Here is a 22,882-nt window from a genome sequence, read left to right as displayed (position 1 = left end):
TATTTTAAATAAACAAATTTGAACACAACTGGACTTCCTCCCAAGTAAAGCGTGTCAAGTCGGCTGAATTCAATAACGAGTCTCTTGATAAAGTAGCAAGTTTATTGTAATCAGAACTGTGGACCATGGCAGAGATTGAAGGACTGAAACACATATGCACTAATCCAGTATTTAAAGTATGAATCTAAAGGATTCCTACGGGGGGCAATCTATGCAACACATCTTCACACTAGGATGCTACTTCTTTCGTTCCCAGACCGAAGTCTTGACACCCCATACTCCCCACAGAGAACAAGGCTGGGAAGGCGCCACTATCTTGTTCACAGGTTAGCATTTCAAAGCAGGTTACACAACAAAGGCATTTCTAGAGAGGGGGCAGGAGAGTGAGCTAGCAGCCCCCGGTGTACACTGTAAAGTGCCCAGACTCCTTCACTTCAGAACCAACCTTAATACAGATATTGAGTAACCCATAGCAGACTTGACAAAGCGTGGATAGAACTGGGTAGTGTGTACCCATAAATCTGCAAAGAAAGACCTCGGTTTGTTTCTCTCGTGCTGTGGCACCGCCTTGGCTGCTCTCACACCGCCCTGCTCACTCTAGCGCCGTCTTCCCCACTCTCATGCTGTGGTGATGCCTTGCCCACTCTCATGCCACCTTGCCTGCTCTCCTGACACCCTGCCTGGCCTGCTCTCATTCCACCACCCTGCCTGTTCTTGCCGCCTGGCCCACTCTCACGCTGCCTTGCCCACAGCGAGACTTCCTGTCCTGGACTTTCTGCAACAGGCCCTGAGGAGAGGCATTACTGATCAGCAAGACCCCTGTCAGCAGAGAACTGTCTCCCTTGAAGGTCAGTGGCCTTCTGGTGGGGTTCTTGCCTGATGGGGCCAGCAGTGGGCAGGGGAGAGCAGAATCAGCCAATAGCATGGCAGAGACAGTGTGAGCCAATCCTGTACAGGCCACATCCAACAAATGAAAACCCTCAGCTTTGCCGCCATGGTTGGGCTTTTATTTATAACTGATGATGATGATGTCTTAGAACAGGGGTGACCAAACTGTGGCTCGGGAGACACATGTAGCTTTTTCACACCACCCTGTCTCTCTTTAAATCACTTCTCCAAGCCAAGCCAGCTAACAGCTTTGGGAATACATTTAAAGTTACTCTCTTTCCACCTTTCCCTCCCCCCAGATCTAGCTATCTTCCTTCCTTCCTTCTTCCCTCCCAGCTCTTAAACATCTGACATTCATGTCTTGCGGCTCTCAGACATCTGACATTTATTCTATGTGGCTCTTATGTTAAGTGAGTTTAGCCACCCCTGTCTTAGAACATTATTAAAATAATAGGTGCAATTTTATTGCAACCTTTTAATGCCTTTGAACGACATATCAAAAGAATGACAGTCCTTTTGAACATAAACTGGATTTTGCTCCCAAGCAAAGCATATAACAGATCAGGCTTTGAGCAGGTTCCAAAAATGACCAAAAAAGTTCCAAAAGGTTTCCCAAAAAGACAATACCATGCAAGGATTAAAGGTAATCAAAATGTCAAATTACAACATTGATATTTCCAGTCACAATGGGAGGTGGCCGATGATCACCAATTCTGGGTTGGGAAATAAATGGAGACTTTGGGGGAGGGAAACCGGGGGGGGGGACCTCAGCAGGGTCTAGCACCACAGACTCCACCCTCCATAGCTGCCATTCTCACCAGGCGAAGTGACCTCTGTTGCTTGAAAAGGAAAGGCCCCCTGTGCAAGCACCAGTCATTTCCAGCTCTGGGGTAACATCGCATCACGTTTTCACAGCAGACTTTTTTACAGGGTGGTTTGCCATTGCCTTCCCCAGTCATCTACACTTTACCCCCAACAAGCTGGGTACACATTTGACTGATCTTGGAAGGATGGAAGGCTGAGTCAACCTTGAGCCGGCTACCTGAACCCAACTTCCACCGAAATCGAACAAGCTGTGAGCAGCGAGTTCAGACCGCGGTACTGCAGCTTTACCACTCTGCACCACAGGGCTCCATTTGCTTGAAGAGCACTGCTAATTCCAGGAGACCTCCAGGTCCCACCTGCAGGTTGACAACCCTATGCTCAATCTTTACCTAAATGAGCGAGTTCTGGATTGGGTGGGGGGGGGGAGACAAGGGCTTCTATCATGTGAAAGCAGGACCGCGCTGCACATGACTGCAGTCCGGCACTTTACTCACTGCTGCTTCCTGTTGTCCAGCACCAATCAGCCAAGCCTGAAGTCAGGATTGCTCTTCTTTTGGAGATATCCTCTGATAGTAGGTTACATCAAGGGAGAGGCCGGGGGGGGGGGGGGGGTGGGCTTCCTCTTCTCAAATCCCAGAGATCCTTTGAAGGGTACGCCAACTAAGAGAAAACATCAGATTACAGCTCTTAACTCACCATGCACTGGGGTGAACAGATTGCCTCTCCAGGGAAATATTCATGCACTTGTAGGGTTTTGCCCCTTGTTCTTATTTATAGAGATGGCTGCAGCCAGTTGTTACAGAGCCCAAGCGGTTTAGTGGGTGGAGTTCTGGATGTAAGCCCAGCAAATGACCCCAAAAAAGAGCTGCTTTTGAAACCATAACTTAGGGGTGTCCAACTGAACACAACCTTAATTCCACACCATCAAACACAGTCTTTCCCACAAATTCCACAAACCACACATGGTGCAAGATATAAAACAGTACAGTACATCATACAGATCCTGGTGGGTAGCTGCGTTTGTCAGAAGCAAGGAAACAACGTCCAGCGGCACCTTTAAGACCAAGCAACTGCTATTCAAGGTATAATGCACACTTCTTCGGATAAGATGACCCAATGCAATACTAAATGAAATACAGACTGCAACACAAAAAATAACAGAAATATAATATTTCCCACGATTACATCATGCAACATTAATGTACCCTTTGACGCCCCGCTGCCGTTTCAATTGCCACCCCTCTTGGCAAGCGGGCCCACGTGCTTCCCCCTTTTCACACCTTCCTCTTCCCCTATTGGCTGGCGGGGCGAGCGGGCGGCGCTTGCCCCCCCTCCCCGGCGGTGACGTCGCCTCCATTCTCTTTCTCCCCCCCCCGTTCCCCGCTGGCCCCGCCCCTCTCCCTCCCTTTCCCTTTCTTTGGTGGGTCACGCCCCTCGGGGTGACGTCAGGCGGCGGAGGCTCGGGGAATGACATCACCTGTGAGGGTGGCAGCGCCGAGCCCGGGGAGGGAGCGCGAGCCGCAGTGTCCCCCCGCGCGCCTCCGCCTCCCGCGCGCCCAGGAGGAGCAGCCCTTGGGGGGCAGGCAGGCGGGCAGGGGCGGGGGGCTGGTGCCTGCCGGACCGGCCTGGATGCGCCCTCTGCAGCCGGGCGAGGATGTGAGCGCGGCCAGTGCGGGCAGGTAAGGCGAGCCTGAGAGGGAGGAAGAACGGGCGGGGGGGGGGGCTGTGCAAATGCAAAATTGCAAGGGGGGAGTAGCTGGCCCAGTCCCAGGTGCCCGGGTCAGTTGCAGCCCCCCGCCCGCGGTCCATCCCCTCCTTCCAAGCGCCGTTGCAATGGCGGCGGAGGGGGGCAGGTGCGCTGCCGTGGGGCAAGAGGGGAGGGGCCCCCCTAGTTCGCCTTCAAGCGAGGGGGGCGGGGCAGGTGGCGAGAGAGGCGCCGGAGTTTGGGGTGGGGTCGCCTGGGATTTGGAAGCACATGGTGGTGGCGGGGGGGGGGGGGGATGCTGGTTGCAGCCGCCGACCTGGGCTGGGTTTTTCGGAGGGGCGCAGGCGGAGCTGAGCATCGCGGCAAGCCAGGGCTCCGGGGGGGGGGGGGCGGCGCAGCTGTGGCGACCGGCGGCAGATGGAACGGGGGGGGGGAGGGGGGGCAGTCAGCAAAGCCGGCAGGGGGCAAGAGGCGAGGCTGCCCGCTGGAGGGACAGAGGCGCCCACTGGAAGAGCCAGCCCGGGGGGGGGGGGGGAGGAACGAAGCCTTCGTTCGGCGGGGCGCGCAGAGGGTTTCTGGCGGGGCTGGAGACAGCTTGTGGGCGGGGGGGGGGGGCTGCAACAGGAGGCTGCTGGAGAGGGACGCCCGGCCCGCTGGGGAAGGGGCTGGGGCGGGGCGGCGGGAGGGAGGGAGGACCCTCTGAGAGGGCACCAAATGAGGGGCATCCTCTTCTCTCCGTCTCCAGTCCTTAGAAAAGGGGGGAAAACCCCCAAACTTTATCCTCTTGGGTTTCTGCTCAACTTTGCTTTGCTGCATTTTGTGGGCAGAAAATGGAGCTGGCAATTTGGGGAGGGGCAGCTGCCCCTCTCGCTGGCAGGATCCCGGTCCCCAGTCCCCATCTCTCTCCCCATGGGAAGCAGAAATCCCTCTGCATCTCTCCACCCCTCCCCTGCCTCCAGCCTCACTTGGAGCCCCACCACCACCACCACCACCACCACTTCCCATCAAAAAGCAGAGGCCCTCCAATCTCTTCTCTGGCTGTGGAGGGGGTTTGAGGGTGGAACTCATCCCCCTGCCCTGTAGATGAAGGCTTTGCATTATGGGAGCCCTGTTACAGCTCATTCACCTCCTTTAAGTATGGCCGAGGCTTCTTTGATTCCCTCTGTCTGGGTTTTTTAATATTTTGCACTTTGTGATAGCACATTGCACACTTCTGCGCATGTGCTCTCTCCCTAGTGATAACTGCCACCCTGTGGTTTTTCCACTCTTGCAACTTGGGGTGGCCATGCTTTCCCATAGAAGGCAGACCATGGAAAGGGTTGCAGTGGGCATCTTCGTGCCCACCCTGTTGCGCTTATACACTGGACGGTTTGCTTCCTTGTGCACTGTGTGCATGCACAGTACTGCAAGCTCCCTTCCATTGTGTCTTCTATGTTCCAGTTTTCTTCTCCTGCTTTCATTTCTCTTTTGTGACTTGCCGTACTTGAAGTTCAGGTGTTTTTTTGAAGCGGTTTATTTTTAAAAAATAAATCCAGTAAACCCTGAAGCAGGTGTTCATCTTTTTTTCTTTTTAAGGGAAGGTTTGGTTTTTGCAGTCTCTGCCATTTCAACATAAGGAAAAATCTAGTGACACTCCTTGGGTGGTAAATTGCTACCAGATGATGGCTTTTTAAAAAATCAGTTATATTTCATATTGCAAAGCTAGAATTTAGTCTGTTCATAGATGAATGAGAAGCTCAAGAAAAAGTTGTGTTTTTCCCCAACTTCTCATTTTTTTCCTCCCTCCCATACAGAGTAAAAGCTTCTTTTAGGAATTTTTTTCCACTGAAAAGGTCAAATCAATCATCCCTTCTCTTTTCTTCACTTCTCAGCAGTGGTTGAGTCACACCAGAACTGGCGCCCATCCATTGGTGCGGTTCCCACTCCCATCTGCAGGTCCCTTTCCCACTCGAATGTCCCCGCCCCACAGCTTCCGTCCTTCTTTCCCCCTTCCCACATCTAATCGAGACCCCCCAAAACAGGTCTGAAAACAGATGAATCTCCCTCTCCGGCATCTCTGACTGGCTGGGTTTTCTTCTCTCTCTCTCTCTCTCTGTATTGATTCTTCTGCTCCCAAGGGGGCGTTGGTGGGCCTTCTGTATCCCCCCCCCCCCCTCACAGCTGCTGAGGACAGATGCCTCCCCTGGTAGATTTGCACCTTGATCTGTCAAGTGGCGTTTCTGTTAATTCTTATTCTGTTTCAGCCCCCTTTTTTTTATCCCTTTGCTCGGATAACGGCTTATGGGGGGGGTCTCTCCCTCAGTTGTTTGGTTCCAGATGGTTGAATGCCACTATGAAATCAGATCTGCTCTTCATCAATGGGATGAGGGGATGGATCGAACTCAAACCCATGTCCAACGGGGGCTCATCCCCCTGGCCCAAATCCTTCTCCTTTGTGGGATGCAACTTTTGGGACCAGCATACTGGTGACTTGCCTGCCCACTAAGAGCATGAATACAACTGGAGCCGAGTGATGTTTCAAAGGAGGGATGTGTCTCTGATCTTTCTCCCCACCCCCTGCTTTTTCCTTTCCCCTTCTTATCACTTGCTGCTTCCCCAGCAGACCTAGGGGTTTCCTTGGCGTCCAAGACGATGCATCTTTTGTGGCAGGAATGCACAATGCAGAGTTGGTGGGGGGCCATCTTCAGCTGTGTGGGCTGTCCTGTGAATTTGACCAGAGGGTCAAAAAACCCTGGTGGGGTAAAATCTGTGCAAAATGGGGTGTGACACCAACATTTTTCTCATCCTGTACAAACACCTGATTGATTCCCCAAATCATTGGCCCTTCGACTTGTTGCTGTAGATCCTGGCTCTAAGAAAAAACTGGGGTTTTTTCTTAAACCTACAAAGGTGGGTTGTTGTTTTTTGAGAAATCCTCTTTATTTTCTGCTCCCTTCCTTCAGTTCTCCCGTCTCCTTTTTGCATTCAGCTTTGTGACTCCCCCAAACGCTGCGATTCTCTAGCCAAGCAGGAATTCTGCACGGGGAAAGCTGGGCTGGAGAAGTCCAAAAGGAATCTTTGCCTGCCTATTTACAGGCTTAAGGGGGGGAGGGAAATTGCATTTGTTTTTGAGAAGAGGGGATGTGGGTTCTGATGGCACAGTTGGTTTCTTCAAACCTGGTGGAGGCGTGGCTTCTTAAATGAGGGGGGTCCAATGGGGAGGGTAGGCAGTGCAGCTTGAGCTGTGGAAAGGGGAGTCTGGTCTACCTGGCTGCTTTCTTGGCTGCAGGCAGCGGATCTCCCTCCCTCGTCCATCCATCAGATGGGGAATCGAGTCCCAGTTTATTGGAAGGCTTGATGGTCTGTTGGGGAAAGCTGTGTCGATCTCCCATCCCGTGATCCTGAAGAGAGAGCATCATCGGAGACCTTGGCTTAACCATCTCATGCCAAATCTTAATTTATTCCAAGATCTGTAATTGAGTGCTTAAAGGCTTTAAACTGCTCCTGGCCCCTTCCAGCTCTAAACCACAGGCTGGGAGGGGGGGGTGTGTGTGACATTTTTTTTTCAGAAAGACGCAGCTCCTTATGGAAACTCCCAAACTACCTGGCCTCCTTTGTGGTGGCAGGATTGGGCTGTGAAGGCTGCCGGAATCGAGATGGATGCGTTAAGCTGGGTGCTGTTGGTGGCGCATGAGCTTCAGTAAAATAGCTTGTTCTTGTTTTTTTAAACCAAAAAGGTGTTCCGCTCCTTCTTGTTAAGATCGCCGACTATCGATGGATTTACCTGAGGGCGCCACACCCACATCCTGGGTTTTGTGGCGTCTTGAAAACTTAGTTTCATGGCTTTTAACTGGGGTTTCTGACAACAGACTCAGGCTCAGTTTTTTGAAAACTGTAAGTATGGTGTGTGTGTGTGGCTATCAGTCCACTATGTGGATTTTGAGAGTGCAGAGATAGATGGTGACATCGACTGCATAAATCTTTTCTAAAAAGAGTGCCTGTAGTTTTCAGCAGTGCGGAATTGTCTTGCAGAATTGGCTTGCAGAACTCACTGGCACAAGATATGTTGACGGCAACTTCTTTTTAAAAAAGGATCAGTCTTGTACACATGGAAGGCAGGTTTCTTTAGATCCTCCTTGCTCAGAGGCACTCAATCTGAGTACTCAATGCTGTAAAAAAATGGGAAGGGTTCATGTCCTGTATATGGGAAACTGTCTGGCTGGCTTGTGTTGAAATGGAACGATGGTCTAGTTAATCTGACATGGCCAAGTTGATGTTCTGGTTATTTTTTTGCATGCCTCCTCTGTACTGGATCTGGCCTGTTCCTATGTAGTCTCCAACACAGCTGGTTTTCCTCCTTTCCCTTTGCATGTAGCACTAATCAACCCTTTTGTGGACTGGGCTGGTGGGGAAACGGCAGTCGGGGGATTCTGAACCAGGAAAATGGAGGCCACCCTACCTGGGCATTTTCCTAGCTGACATGGGCATGAGTTCATTTTGTCTCTTCCTTGGAGCATTCCACAAGGGGGAAAGGATCCTTATGACAGTCCACCATTAAATTTATTTATTTAGAATTTATATCCCGCCCTTCCCACGAGTGGCTCAGGGCGGCTTCCAATAATAAATCCGACATAAAAATCATTCTGTTTCAGCTTCTTGTGCTACAGAAATGCAATGACACACTAACTTGCCCCCCCCCCCGTTAATATGTCAATGCATGATGCGCCAGCAGAGCCACCCAAATAGGGTGTATTTTGGGGGGTACTTGTGCTCAGTTATAAATGACTGTGGGGACTGCGTGCTGTGGAGGAGAGATGCTTATCGCTTGTCTCTGTATGTGAGAAATTGGGATTTTATTGAATGTGGTGTAAAGTGTACCAGTCCAAGTGCTGGAGATGGTTGCCTGGGCCATCAGGATATATGCGGAGGACAAACAGAACCTTGTTCCGAATTTTGGTGGGGGTTGACAGCAGAGGGAGGAGAAAGGAAGATCTGAAGGACTGAACTGGGGAGGATGGAGGGTGGAATGGCATTGGATGAAATGGGTTATGGTATCTTCTGGATGGGCACAGGGCTTTCTGTGGAACTCACTGCTACAAGATCTGATGGCAGTTGTTGATGAAGAGAACTGTTAGACAGAAAATGGCGTGGGTCAGTTCACAAGAGGGCAGGCCTACAAAATGATGTTGACCATGAGAGTGAAATACTCTGCAGTCCTTGGAAGGAGGAACATCTGCGCCAAATCCATTTTACTGGCACCTCCTTCAGCACTTGGAAGGAGAGCTTGGAGAGTAGGCATTTGGGCTTTATAAGGGCTGCTTGAATCCCTTGCGTCTGTGCAATATTCTGAATAGTGTGTCTTCAATATTCTAAGTGGCTTCAATGGCCAGTGAGCTACAGAGCTGACTATTGATGTCATAGAACCTCCATGTATAAAAGTAGTATACCCCGTCACTGTTTTTTTTAGTTCCACCCTTCCTCCAGGGTGGTGTACAGGGACTGCCCTACCTCTATGACATGCTCACTCCTACCCTGTGAGGTAGGCTAGTCTGAGAGTGCGTGACTGAGCTAAGGTCTCCCTCTGAGCTATATAACTGTGGGGATTTGCAGCTGTTGAGCAATGTGCACACACGCATTTATATTTAGAGAGACTGTGCGCATGATGTAATATGTAAAGTAGGGAGTGCATGCCTCCTCTTTTTCCATTGGTCTTCCTGTAGAGCCACTCTGCACATTCTCAGAGGAACCAGGAAGCATCTGCTTGAGAGACTGGTTGCAGGCGGGTGGGAAACTTCGTCCTGTTCTCACCCTTTGTAATTGAAGCTGTGGCTGCTGGTGTGAGGACTGTCAAATGGCTGACTGTAGGAAAGTTCAAGAATCCAAGATAATTTTTTAAATGTCGTCATTCTCTGCTCTGTTCTTGGCGATTTCCAAAGCCAATCGTGTCCTTCTTCCTTTCTGTCTCTAGATATTCCATTCTGACCTTTTCATCTTTGCTTTAAGTCTTCTGCCTTTCGTATGCTTATCCATTATTTTATTTTATTAAAAGTATGTTGTCTTTGCTGCAGCCTAGTGAGCCCTTTCCAAGGCTTGCTAAAGTTTAGGATCTCTTTTGCATGGAAAACCCGAATTGTGAATTTTGGTAAGTGCCCAAACCGGAGGCTTTTCCGAGAGGTTTAAATCGGTACGCCCAGAGTTTACATGCTGCAAATCCGACCAAATAGTGTTTGTTTTGTGCATTTGATGGCTTTTGATTACTGACAGTTGACAAAATTTTATTTGATGGTTGAGTGTGCGTGTGAGCCAATGTCTATTTACTCAGAAGTAATTCCCCTTCATGTGGTAGAGCTTACTCTGAGGTAAGTGTTGCACGGGGTGGGGGGTTAGACAATTCCAATCTCTGTACCTTTATGTCATAATTGTTTGTTAAATTATGATGTGTCCTTTAGAATTCTCTTTTTCAGATGCTCCTTTTTTTGTATAGGGTCTTTTATCTCTAGTTTTACAGCTTAGATAAAATAAAGTAGGTGGGGGTTGGGCTGTTTTATTTTATTTCCTAGCTGGGAGGATTCTGCTTGCGTTGGTGATGACAGAATTGTTTGAAGGGCAAAGATTTCGGTCAGAATATCAGTCCATCCTGTTCACCAATGAATTTGACAGATATAGTTTAACAAAGGCAGCTTGTATAAATACACTCAAAGCCACTTCTGTGGAAATGTTTAAATAACTGTTTAAAAAACCATTTAATTAAAGCTCTTGAATTCTTTGCTGTTAGCAGCACAGACAGTGTTTACTTGCTGTACACTCTGTACATGCTCAGAAGTACTGATTATATTATGTTGTCTTATAGGCATTGTTTGCATGTGCATGTTAAGGGAGACTGTGCTTTAATCGAGATTATAAAAATGGGCAAGCTCTCAGTCTTTTAAAAATGAAATATATTTTGCAGAAGGTTCTGGAAAACCATGGCAGAATTCTTTGCTGGTGCTGGGATGAGGCCTGGTTGCCTTTCCCCCCATTCCTTTAAGACATCCTCTCTCTCCCTGAGGGCGTGGGAAGGCGTGGCTAGTTTAACAGAAGGGGCGTGGCAGCGTATGAACACATTAGACCATCCTTTCATGATAGTCAGTATTGTTTACTGAGTTGGGCAACCTCTCTTCAGAGGCTTAGACAGAGCAGAGGTCTGTCCCCTCACCTGCTGCTTGGTCCTTTGAACTGGAGATGGCAAGGTTTGAACCCAGGACCTTCTGCACGCCAAGCAGAGGCTCTGCCACTGAGCTACAGCCCCTCCCGTATGGGAGGAGCAAGGAAGGCTCTTGTGACTTTGGTACTTTGGCTTTGTGGCATGAAAACAGGGGGCGTATTTCAAGCAGTGTTCCCTCTAAGCTGAGTTAGCGTGAGCTAGCTCACAGGTTTTTAGCCTCCAGCTCACACATTTTTGTCCTAGCTCAGGAAAAATGGCCCCAGAGCACACTAATTTATGCAGAAGTGCACATCTTTAATGTCTGTAGCCCACAGAGTAGAATTTTTGCTCACAAGACGCTGCAGCTTAGAGGGAACGTGGATTTCCAGAATAAATGCCTGCTGGTGAGCAAAGTAGCCAAAAGGGTTGGGACAAAGGGCGGGGGGAGTAAAATCTAACTATACGCCCAGTGCAGATGTAGAAAATATCATATATAATTTACTCATACATTCGGAAAAGCTAAAGAATCATTTAAAAACAACAATCATGTGGCTTAGCATATAAATACCCAATCCCAATATAAGACAAATGTCTATTTACATAAATTCAGGTTTTAAAGTACATATTATGTTTGTATGCAAGAACAAAGACCAAATGTGCTTCAGCACCTGAGCTTCCTCTGTGGTGTAATTCAAACTGAGCATTTTGTTAATTTAACAAAGACATAACATAAAACTGATCACGCACAAAATGGACCTTGCTCACGCTGAGATGGTCACTTGTGGAGTGAGTGGCATCAGGCTTTCTGGTGATGCGACACGGGCAACTCATCGAGGTGTAAAATATGTCTTTGGCCCAGGGATCTTCTTAAGTCCCATCTGAAACGTTCAAAGCTCCAGTGGCGTGCTCAGGTACAATTAGAAAAGAATATTCTTTGTTCCAACTCTTTTGGTTACCTTTCTTGTGCAGGGTTGTATTTTTCTCCCTCTTTTTTGGCTGGACTCAAGCAAGTCAAACTACACAATGTAGAATAAGGCAAGAGTGAAATGAGAGCGCTGTTCTGGAGTTGCTGGCCTGCCTGTAGAATTTTGGCCTTGTGCTGTGCTTTCTGCCAGAGCTTATAACTGGGCTGGCTGGCTTGAGTCACCTCTTTGAAGGAGGAAGCATCTCAGGATTTCTCTGTAGCCAGAATTCTGGAAGTGGCTACTTCAGAAACACCATAGAGGCAAATATTGAATGGTGGCACAGACTTTTAAAAAATATTTTATTTATTAATTTTTACCCTGCCTTTCTCCCCAAAGACCCAAAGCAGCTTACATCATTTTCCTCTTTTCTGTTTTATCCTCACAGCAACCCTGAGAGGTAGGTTAGGCTAAGTATGACTAGCTCAAGGTCACCCGGCAAGTTTCCATGGTACATGTCAGGATTTGAACCTGAGTCTCCCAGATATTAGTCCAGCACTCTTAACCACTACACCACACTGTGGAGGAGAGTGACAAGGATGATCAGGGGCCTGGAGACCAGGAAGCCCTACGAAGAAAGACTGAGGGATTTGGGAATATTCAGTATGGAGGAGATGGCGGGGGGGGGGGGGGGGGGCATGATGGCTCTTTGAAAATGAAGTCTTTGAAGAGCTGTCCCTTAGAGGAGGGCAGGGAGCTGCTCCTGTTGGCAGCAGGATTCGCAATAATGGGTTTAAATTAAGGGCAGGAAGGTACTCGCTGGATATTAGGAAGTACTTTTTTTACAATCAGAGTTGTTCAGTGGAAATCAGCTCTAGAGGGAGGTGATGAGCTCCCCTTCACCGGTAGTCTTTAAGAAGTGGCTGGACAAACCTTTGTCAGGGATGCTCTAGGTTGATCGTGTATTGAGCCAGGGATGGGGAGTGGGGTGGACTAGATGGCCTGTGTATGGATCCATCCTGCTAGTTAACTGGTTTTCATTGAAATGCCTCCAGTTCTTCATCCTGAGGGGAACACCCTAAATTCGCTATAGATTTCATGTTTTAGTCCAGGGCTGCACCATTCAGCTTTTAAGCTTATTGCATCGTCTGAGGGCTTTTCCTGATAATCTCACCTGGTGTGGTGACGCAGGTGGCTTTCAGAGACATGGCTTTTTTGGTGGTGGCTCTGCTGTTGTTGAACGGTTTGGCTTTGGGACATCTTGTTCCAGCTTTCTTTGGGTTTGTTGGCCTTTTTCTGCATGGTTGTTTTCCTGGTGTAACTGCCATTGTCTGACTTCTAAATGTTCCCTTTAAAAGCTGCGAAAGCCTCTTGGAATGAAGATGCCTAGAAAGAAGGGATAGAAACTGTGCTCAGTGCTTGGGGCTGGTTGTAGCGGCTGCCCCACAAGTCTACATGCCGCCAGCCTGCATGGAAGGGCCTGGGGGAGGGGTTTTGATCCTGACCCCAAGTCTGCACTTCAGAGATACCCTCAGCACTCTTTGAGGCCTGCTGTGGAGGGGCAGGCAACGCCACACTGTTCCCTGACCCACGGGGGTGTGCGATGACAAGACAGCTCCTGGCTTTTCTGCATGTGATCTGGAAGATTCTCTCACCCTTCTCTTTGTGCAAGAATTGTGAACAGCTCTGGGGGTTTGCTTTGGTAGCATTTCCATGATGTCTCAGCCTAGGTTTCTTTGGTGGGTGGTGGTAGCTGGTCTGGAGCCGGGGGCTGGTCTGGAGGACTGTGTTCCCTTCCGGGGCTTCCGTTGGATCTGGACTGCATGGGGGAGGGGAGTTCCACCCTGTACAGTAATTGTTCAGCATCTGGAAAGAATGGCTGCTTCCAATCCCAGCTGGAGAGGGGGGATGCCCCTTGTAGTGGACTGTATATGTGGCAGTTGAGAGCCAGTTTGGTGTAGTGGTTAAGTGTGTGGACTCTTATCTGGGAGAACCGGGTTTGATTCCCCACTCCTCCACTTGCACCTGTTGCATAGCTCTGGCAGAAGTTGTCCTTGAAGGGCAGCTGCTGTGAGAACCCTCTCAGCCCCACCCACCTCACAGGGTGTCTATCGTAGGGGAGGAAGAAAGGAGATTGTGAGCTATTCTGAGATTCGGAGTGGAGGGTGGGATATAAATCCAATATCATCATCATCATCAGGAGGTGCATCATCTCTACTCTCTGTAGGGCGTTCAGGCCAAGGAACCTTAATGCATGTAGGGTTGCCAATCTCCAGGTGGGACATGGATATTTCCTGGAATTATGACTGATCTCCAGACTACAGAGATTAGTGGCAGGTTCAAAGGATGGGCTCTATGGCGTTGTATCCTTATTGCCAGAAGATGTTGCCATGGCCACAGGAATAGACATGGATGAGAGGTCTGTAAGTGGTTACTAGCCATGGTGACTGAGGGGAACCTTCACATGCAGAGGCTCTAATCCTCTGAATCCCAGAGCAAGGAGGCAGCATCAGGGGAAGGCCTCAGCCTCTGTGCCCTGTCATTGGCCCTTGTGTGAGACAGGAGGCTGGACTAGATGGACAACTAGGGCTCTTCTGATGTTCTTATGAAGGTCTTAGCCTCCATGCCCTGTTTTCAGCTGTCCCGAAGAACTGACTGGCTGCTCTGGGAGACAGGGTTCTGGGCTAGATGGACCCTCACTGGTCTGATCCAACAGGACTCTTCTTATGTTCCCAAACCTCAGTCTTTACCTTCAAATCCAGGGATTTCCCAACCTGGAGCTGGCAACCCTATTAATGCAGCCAGGTGGTCTGTAGCTGTGTGTAGTTGTGATCTTAGAATCATAGAGTTGGAAGGGACCTCCAGGGTCATCTAGTGCAACCCCCGGCACAATGCAGGAAACTCACAAACACCTCCACCTAAATTCACAGGATCCTCATTGCTGTCAGATGGCCATCTAGCCTCTATTTTAAAAACCTCCAAGGAAGGAGAGCCCACCACCTCCTGAAGAAGCCTGTTCTTTTTTTTCCTTCCTTTTTTGCCACTTTTTCTGTGTTGAAAGAACTGGCTAGTGGATTTCACCCCCTTCCCCCTTTCATTTCCAAATAAAGCTCTGTGTTCTTTGAATCCAGCTACTGTTAGAGGAGGAATTTGGGCATTATGTGTCATGTCAGCAAGGGTTGGGCATTTGTGGTGGGGGTCCAGTGGATGCAGGCACTAACCCCAGTGTCCAGCAGTCTTCCTTTGGAATAGAACTGCTGACCGCCAGATGGAGCCTGTAGAATATCTCATAATTACAACTGATCTATCTCCAGGCTGCAGGGATCAGTTCCCTAGGGATGGGGGTGGGGGATGGCTGCTTGGGACACCAGAGCATTATCCTTCCTCCAACTTCCCCGCCTCAGTCTTCACCCCAGGGCTATGGCCAGGATTTTAAATTTGGTGGGGCCACTGGCAGGATTTTTTGTTTAGAGGGGCCAGGCTCTGTGTCAACTCTCAAAATATCCTGCAAACACCCCTAAAAAAAGAAATGCCACACTATCCCTTTTATTATCGCAGAATTATGCACGAGCTTTCATCTTCCCCTGCACTTTTTATCAAGCTGGAGGGTAAGGGGGGGGGGGGAGAGGGAGGAGGGGGTTAAGGCCTCTTGAACAGAGTGGTGGCAAGCAACAGGGGACTCATTGGTGGGGCCAGAAAGGCAACGCGGGGGGTTGATTGGTGGGGCCTCATTGTAGCTATGGGCCTGCTCCAGGAATCCCGCCCCCCTCAATTGGTACCCCTAGTTGGAGGCTGCTGAGAGTTCTTCCCGGTGTGATTTACCTCCTCGGGGTCAGAGGATGTTGTGTCTGTCTGTCTTGGGTGCCCCGAGGAGACTGAAGTGTCTCAGTGCAGAGTAACAGCTTCTAGAAGTGGTACAGAAAGGCTGTTAGGAGCTTTTAAGTATCTCTGGAAATGAGAAACGTTGAAACATTGTCAAGAGGAGAGGCTGCTCTTTATCTTTAAAGACAATTGCGTGGTGGGGGGCGGCTCAGGTATTCCCTCTGCTCTCTTCTTCATTCTAAGTGTGTTGGTCTGCAGTCACTCAGTGGAGGAAGGTCAAGCACTCTGTGCATGCTCAAGAGCCCTGTGTTATTCCATGTATCTTTAAAGAAAACATTAGAAGAAATCTTTGAAGGGGCTCCTTGCGTCACTCATGGTCTCTTAGGCTCTCCTCCCTCACAGGGCTGTTGTGATGATAGAAATGGGCAAGGGAAAAGACTCTGCTCGCTGCCTTGAGCTCCTTAGAGGGAGGGCAGGGTGAAGATGCCCTGGAAAGATGGCCACACATCTGGACATTCTAGTTATCCCTCTGTCCTTATCTTTTTGGCTTCTCCCTTGGCTGCGGAAATTGGTGAACTTCCATCTTTCTCGGTGACACTGCGCAGAACATATGTCTCTGCACGGATCTGGTCTTGCAGGCAGGAGTGCATGATGAGCCATGCTCATGGCTGCAGACTGTCTTTTGTGACATGATTTCTCAGATCCTCCATGTCTGGAAGCAGTCTGCCTGTGAGCGCCAGGCAGTGGAGGAGAGCTGGGTGGATTTGGGGCTTATCACCATCTATGGGGTATTGGGCTTGACAATCCTTGTTATGGTAGAGTAGTTCAATACACTTTCCATTGAATTCTGCTGGTGGGATCTTCTAACAGTGATGTCTCCCCTCTGTGGCCCCACCCTTTGCATAGAAGCATTAAATTAATTCTCCTTGTCTCACCCAAGAGAAAACTAAGGAAATCCAGTTCTGCAACAAATTTTTGCCAGAATTGAAATGTTGGGTGATTTCTGGTGGGTAAAGGAAAGGCACTGCAAATCTTTGAGTCAGACGTCTGGATCCTGTTTTTGTATTTTAGTTTTTATTTTTACTGTGTACCTGCTTTTCCATATGTAATCTGTCAACCATAAGAATTCCCAGAATCCTCTGCTGGTGTGTGCCTTGAACAAAATGGCTACCACATTGGTGACAGGACCTCATGGTTGCCAGTTAGTTCCCCACAAAGACCTCTGAGTAATTTAGAAGAAAAGAGCCTATATTTTCAGCCCTTGGAAATCTTTGGATGTGGAAGCAGAGGAGCGGCTGCATTGCATTGTCTTCTCTAACTGATTATCGGAAACAGTTAATTGGTCCCTGCCAGGCTGAGATATAAATTTAATGAGATTGCTGGTACTGCACCTTCTTGTAAGCAATGGCCCCTATTTTTCTCTCCCCCCACCAACCTTTCCCCCCAAGTTAGAACTATTTTTGATCATTTCGTGGTCCTGCTTCTTAAACTTGCCTTGGCAGGTATTCTGAGGCTATTCTTCCCCCTGCCCCTGCATATATTCCTTAAATGATCTGCTGTAGTTAGCTGTTTGTGTGGCACTCATTCCTTTTGACCAGAGGGAGACTTAGCTGTGCTTTCCCAGCATTGGTGAAGAATACACTCTGTATATGTTTAGATGCATGTACTCAATCCTCTGTTTGGCCTTTTCTGCCTAGAGTTCCAGCTTGTGTGTGTGATTTTCCATTACAAGCTCAAGAGAGCGAGACTAGCCAAAGGTCAACCAGTGGGCTTTCCAGCAGGACCCACGTCTCCTGGATCCTAGCGCTGACCTTCCTTAGACCAGAATCACTTCCAGGCCTTTTCTTGCTCTAGGTTCTGCTGCTAGGTGTGGTCTTCTCCAAGATTTGGGAAGTGCGTCTGGCAATAGCTTCGTGGATATGTTCTGTTTGTGTGTTTCTGTAACACGCCTGCTGAGTTCATGCCCACTTTGCTCTTGCATTGCGCTTCCTCATTTGACAGTATCCCCACACACAATTGACCAGGGGTGAAATAGTGCTCCCATCTCCCTTGGTATTTAAGCTCTGCATGTGGTTCTTACATGTCTGAGCAGTTGGAATGTTCATAAACATTCCATAGTTCTTCAGCAGTTAGAGAAGGGCAGAGTTCAACATGCTAGGACTTTCACAGCCAATCACTGTCAAGGTTTGAGGCGGCAGTCTCTTTAGCTGTTTCCCACGTCCTCCCCCCCCCCCCCCCAATATTGCTACGGAGGTGAGAAGCTATTTGGAGGGGAGGGAGTAGGTAGGAAGGAAGCAAGGCTTTTTTTGAGCAGGAAGGCAGTTCTGGCTGGCTTGGCATTAGGGGGTGTGGCCTAACATGCAAATGAGTTCCTGCTGGGCTTTCTCTACAAAAAAAGCCCTGAAGGAAAGTAATGAGCCGGGATGGTGTATCTTATGCCTGTGTTCTTTCCTCTGTAGGATGCCTTTAGCCCATCATTCATCTAAGTAGTTCAGGAGGGCATACATGATTCTTTCCCTTTTTAGCCACACAACAAGCCTGCATGGTAGGTCACACCAAATGTGTGTGACTGGTCCAGTGTTATCCAGTGGACTTCAGAACAGTGTAGCGATCTGAATCTAGCTCTTCCAGTTTGGTGGCTGGCACTCTAACAATGCCAGCATGGTTTTGAGTAGTTCTCCCTTCATGCTGCACATAGAGAATCTATGTGTCCCCATTTGGACGCATGCATGGTATGGTGTGCGAGTGCGGAGGTTGGGCATGCTTCTCCACCTCCTACGTGCTCTTGGTGACCCTGGATGGCTTTGCTTGAACAGGTAGTATCTGTAGGAGTGGAGTCTTACAGGGCTGAAGGTAGTAGATTCAGGTGGGCAGCTGTGCTGGTGTGAAGTAATAGAACAAAGTTTGAGTCCAGGGGCACCTTCAAGACCAACAGAGTTTCATTCTGGGTAGTAATGTTTGTGTGCATGCTCTCTTTTGATACAGAAAATGCACGCTTCTTCAGGTGTGTGCATGCACATGAAAGCTTCTACCCAGAATTAACCCTTGTTGGTCTTAAAGGTACCACTGGACTCAGACTTTGTTCTAGGGCTGAATGTGTAAAGAAGCACACTTTGGAGCAGTCTCAGTTTAACGAGACGTGGAGCTATGATATTGGGGGGGGGCGGGGGAGAAGGAGCTCCTTAATGCAAGAATAGCAGCTCAGCTGTCTGTCAGTGGAGTAAAAAAGAGTAAGACCGATTTCCCGCTCACCTTACGCCAATCTCATGTTCCTCTTCTCAGCAGGGCTTCCTTCCGATTTCACACTATCTGCCCCGGGGCTGCAGCTTGTGCCAGCTTTTTTGCACCACAAACAGAAACCTCTAAAAACCAGTTTCTGTTTACCACACGAAAAAGCCGACACTAGCTGCAGCCCCGGGGCCGATAGCGTGAAATCGGAAGGAAGCCCCGCTGAGAAGAGGAGCCTGAGAGCGGCGTAAGGTGAGTGCGAAATCAGTCTAAGATTTCAGTAGTGCCTTAAAGAGTAACCAGATTTGTGGCAGGATATGAGCTTTCGCGAGTCTCTGAAGAAGTGAGTGGTGACTCATGAGAGCCACAGTTTTTGGTCGTCCTTGAGATGCTTCTGAACTCTTGCTCTTCTTTGTTAGTCTTTCAAATGCTGCTGGGCTCTTACTGTTTTCTCCTGCTACAGACAGACTTACAGGATCGCCCATCTGGATATATCTGCCATCTCTCTGCCAGCGGAGTGCAGTTTGCTTCTGCTGTGTGTTCTGCTTAGGGATGGAGGCAAAATATTAGAAAGCCCCCATGGAACTCCTGGAGAGATCTACTCTGAAGCTAACAAGACCTGGGAGCTTTTCGTTGCTTTTGAGTGCTGGATTGCTTTCTGGGCCTCTCGTAGTCAAATCTCAGAGGGGAGAAGTAGATGCATCTTAATGTGCATGTCGGAATGCGTGGGAGACACTGTGCCAGCGCACCACTTCCTTCCACACCACCCCCAAAACAGACTTTCCAAATAAGTAGGTATTGTGGGATGTGTTTGAATGACAGCTAGCATAGCTACAACCAGTTCCATTGTGAGATTTTTTTCTCCAAAAGACAGAACACTGTTTTCCCCCCCTTTTAAAGAAGGAAGCTCTTGTGGTCGGTTTGCTAACGCTTGCTTCTGAAACCTGGGACAGAGAGCCGGTAACTGAATACCTGAGAGTGCCCCAGGGTGATGAGGACACAGCCCTTGGGGTGAGAATAAAGGTGTTATATAAGCATGCAGAAGAGTGTCTGTTGTTGTTCGCCAAATGTTAGAGCAGGAGGTGTCAAATATGCAGCCCGAGAGCCAGATCAGGCCTTTGGAGGACTCCTGGCACTGTTGTCTGCTTTGTTCTCCCTCTCTTGCTTCCTTCTGCATCACAGTTTGCTTAGCCAGGCTTCCTCAGTCGCACAGGAACTACAAAGCAAAGCCTCTCTTCCCTCCATTGGCTGAGGCTCCTCCCTTGATGTGGGGGAGGGAGAGCTTGCTTTGCAGGGCTCTCTCAATCATACAGCAGAGCTACTGATCCAAGCCTCTCTTTCTTTTATTGGCTGAGGCTTTTCCCCCTCCTCATCCCCTGGGGAGGAAGGGAAAGAGTGAGAGTTTCCTTTGCCAAGTTCCCTCAATTGCAGGGGAGAGATAGAAAGCACCTTTAAGGCCAGCAAAGTTTTTTATTCAAGGTATGAGCTTTTTGCCTTGCTACAGAGGCAGTGTGTGTGTGCGTGTTTGTTGGGCTGTTATGCCAGGGCTCTCCTGGGTGCAACTGGGTCCCCCCCTTTTCACTGTATTCATGCCTTCATTATCCAGTCTTAGTAGGAAAACAATGTGAACTATTTAGATGAGGAATAACAAAAAGTCACTGAGGTGCATTCCTCCGAGAGTGAGTGTCCAGACGAAGTTCACCCAGCACATTTCTTTTGTAGATTGGGACTTTTAATCTAGGCTTCCCAGATACGTAGGCTGATACTGACCACTCTACATTGCTGTCAATGTATTCTTGCACTGCCTCATAGAAGTTGTAGTTATTTCTCTGGGGAAGACTATAGTTTTGTAGGCATGGTGCCTTCACTTGTTCTTGACCAGCACAAGAAGCAACTTTCGTACAAAAGCTCACAATGCCCAGCTATTTCATGTTTTCCTCTGGGTCTTAGGTTAAGCCCATTGACCATGAGGTTATTATAATGAATGCCAGTAAATCAAAAGTAGGATTACAACTTAGAGATACACACCTGAATAACACTTGAACAGCATACTCAAGATTGCTACAACACGGACACTGCCATCAGATTTTGATGCAGTAATTCAGAGCATGAGGTTTCCGTTATCAGAGACTGTTAAATAAACAGATCCAAGCGGACAGCTGTGTTGGTCTGGAGCAGTTGAACAAAGCAGGAGTCAAGTGGCACCTTTAAGACCAACCAATTTTTATTTAGAACGTAAGTTTTCGTGTGCTCATAAGCACACTTCATCAGACAAGGAATCCAGCACAGTGAGCAAAGCCATACATAGCTGAGCAGAGCCATCCATGGCTGCTCAGCTATTTATGGCTTTGCTCACTGTGCTGGATTCCTTGTCTAATGAAGTGTGCTTAAGAGCACATGAAAGCTTATGTTCTAAATAAAAATTGGTCTTAAAGGTGGCACTTGACTCCTGCTTTGTTAAATAAACAGAATATTGCAAGAGTGCTAATCTTTTAAGCATGTTTTTTACAAAAATCTTTCATTGTGTGTGTCTTTATATCTCCACTACCTGGCATTACACTTTTGACACACATGGCCCGGCTTGACAAGGTCTCATTTTTGTCAGATCTGGCCCTCAGAACAAATGAGATCAGCACCTCTGCATTAGAAGGTGTTCGGGAGAGAGAGAAATGGGCAGTTTGTTGCTTTTTGAAAAATCAAAGTGACACTTTGTGTGGCCAGTTATTGTGAGGCCAGTTGTCCCAAACAGAAGCTATTTTTGACAGCTGCAAAAGATAATTAGGAGCTTATTTTTATAAAACGGCATTGAACTTTTTGCACACGCGGAATGGAAAGGGAGGGAGAGAGCGGGGATTAATCTCGCCAACAGCAGACGAGAAAGGGAGGCTTTGTTGGAGAGGCGGGGTGCCTTTCAACAGTCGCTTTTTGTTTTGTGGCTCCCAGTCTACATGGGTTTGTTTGTGGGTGTGACCTTTTGTATGACAAGCAAGATGGCTTGGGGGGGGAATATTTGAGAGCCTTGGGAGCTCTGCAGGTTTGATTCCAGTCCCTTGTCCACCATGTGCTTTTGTTTTGTTTTTTTTCAAAAAGGCCGGAGCTGGGAGATTTCAAAGCGTGGCTCAGACTGGAGAAAAGCCATTTCATGCGTGTTCCTTTCAAGGCAGCTGATTCTGTGGACAAAGTAATGTGAGAATACTGTGCCAAGCATGGGTTTGTAAGCCTAGGTGTTGTACAAGCCCAAGGGTCCTGGCCACTCCCTTCCCTTGTTATCAAAGAGGGGCTGTGGCTTCACACACACAAGTTTCTGGGTTCAACCCTTTAGCTCACAGATCTTAGATTGCAAGTTTGTGGGAGAGGCCTGTTCCCACTGCAGACACCGCCAGTTAGTGCAGACAACACTGGGCTCTGGTATCTGGCAGTTTTATATATTCACTTAGTGCAGCCGTCACCAACGTGGTACCTGCCGGCTCCTTTTCTGATGCCTGCTGTGTTTTTTAAAGTGGGGCGGGCCAAGTGGGACTTCTGCTCAGCAAGGCTTCTGATTCGCCATTCGAGATTTGAAAAAAAAAATCAACAAAAAATTTATTGAAGCTTGGTATCAGATACAATTAGGCATTAATCAAAGTATGCAGAATATGCAAAATACAATAGAATGTCAAAGCTCATAAGATAAATATGAGCCATTCGAGATTTGAATGAGTGTGCAGATTTTTGAAAATATTGCTTTGGCAGCAGCTGCCACTACAGCACAGAAATCTTCACCGTGTGACTGAAGGGAAGCTGTGACAGCCATTTTGTTTTTGCACCTGCAACACTGTGTCAGAATTCCAAAGGTGCACACCAACTCAAAAAGGTTGGGGTCCCCTGACTTAGTGGCAAAGGCAGGTTTGCCTGTGCAATATGAGAATCATAGAGTTGGAGGGGTCTTCCAGGGTTATCTACTCCAACTCCCTGCACAATGCAGGAAATTCACAAATACCCAGATGCCACCATCTTTGTTGTCCTTCTCTTGTCTGTTTCCTTCTTAAATTGTGGTGCCCAAAACTGAACACAATACTCTAGATGAGGTCTAACTAGAGCAGAGTAAAGCGATACCATCACTTCGCTTGATCTGGACACTTTACTTCTGTTGATACAGCCCAAAATGACATTTGCCTTTTTGGTTGCTGCATCACATTTCTGACTCATGTTCAGTGTATGGTCCATTAAGACCCCTAGATCCTTTTTGGGCATACTACTGCTAAGCAATGTTCCCTCCAAGCTGAGTTAGCATGAGCTAGCTCACAGATTTTTAGCTTCCAGCTCACACATTTTTGTCTTAGCTCAGGAAGGATGACCCCAGAGCACACT

General features: G+C 48.4%; 1 protein-coding gene across 17 annotated transcripts in view; it reads left to right on the top strand.

The window, feature by feature from the left end:
• Positions 1–3,277: 3,277 nt before the first annotated feature.
• The window catches only part of PTPRS (protein tyrosine phosphatase receptor type S), a 422,866-nt gene continuing 403,261 nt past the window's right edge, over positions 3,278–22,882 (top strand). For 8 of the 17 annotated variants that reach the window (XM_060232878.1, XM_060232884.1, XM_060232883.1 and 5 more), the window contains exon 1: positions 3,278–3,392. The gene's annotated coding sequence lies outside the window, so the exon portion shown is untranslated. The remainder of the gene's footprint in view (positions 3,393–22,882) is intronic. The other 9 variants (XM_060232885.1, XM_060232888.1, XM_060232881.1 and 6 more) reach the window with 3 other exon arrangements.

The sequence above is a fragment of the Heteronotia binoei genome, chromosome 2 (assembly GCF_032191835.1).
Source record: "Heteronotia binoei isolate CCM8104 ecotype False Entrance Well chromosome 2, APGP_CSIRO_Hbin_v1, whole genome shotgun sequence".
NCBI classification, from domain to species: Eukaryota; Metazoa; Chordata; class Lepidosauria; order Squamata; family Gekkonidae; genus Heteronotia; species Heteronotia binoei.
This window is presented reverse-complemented; position numbering and strand designations above follow the sequence as displayed.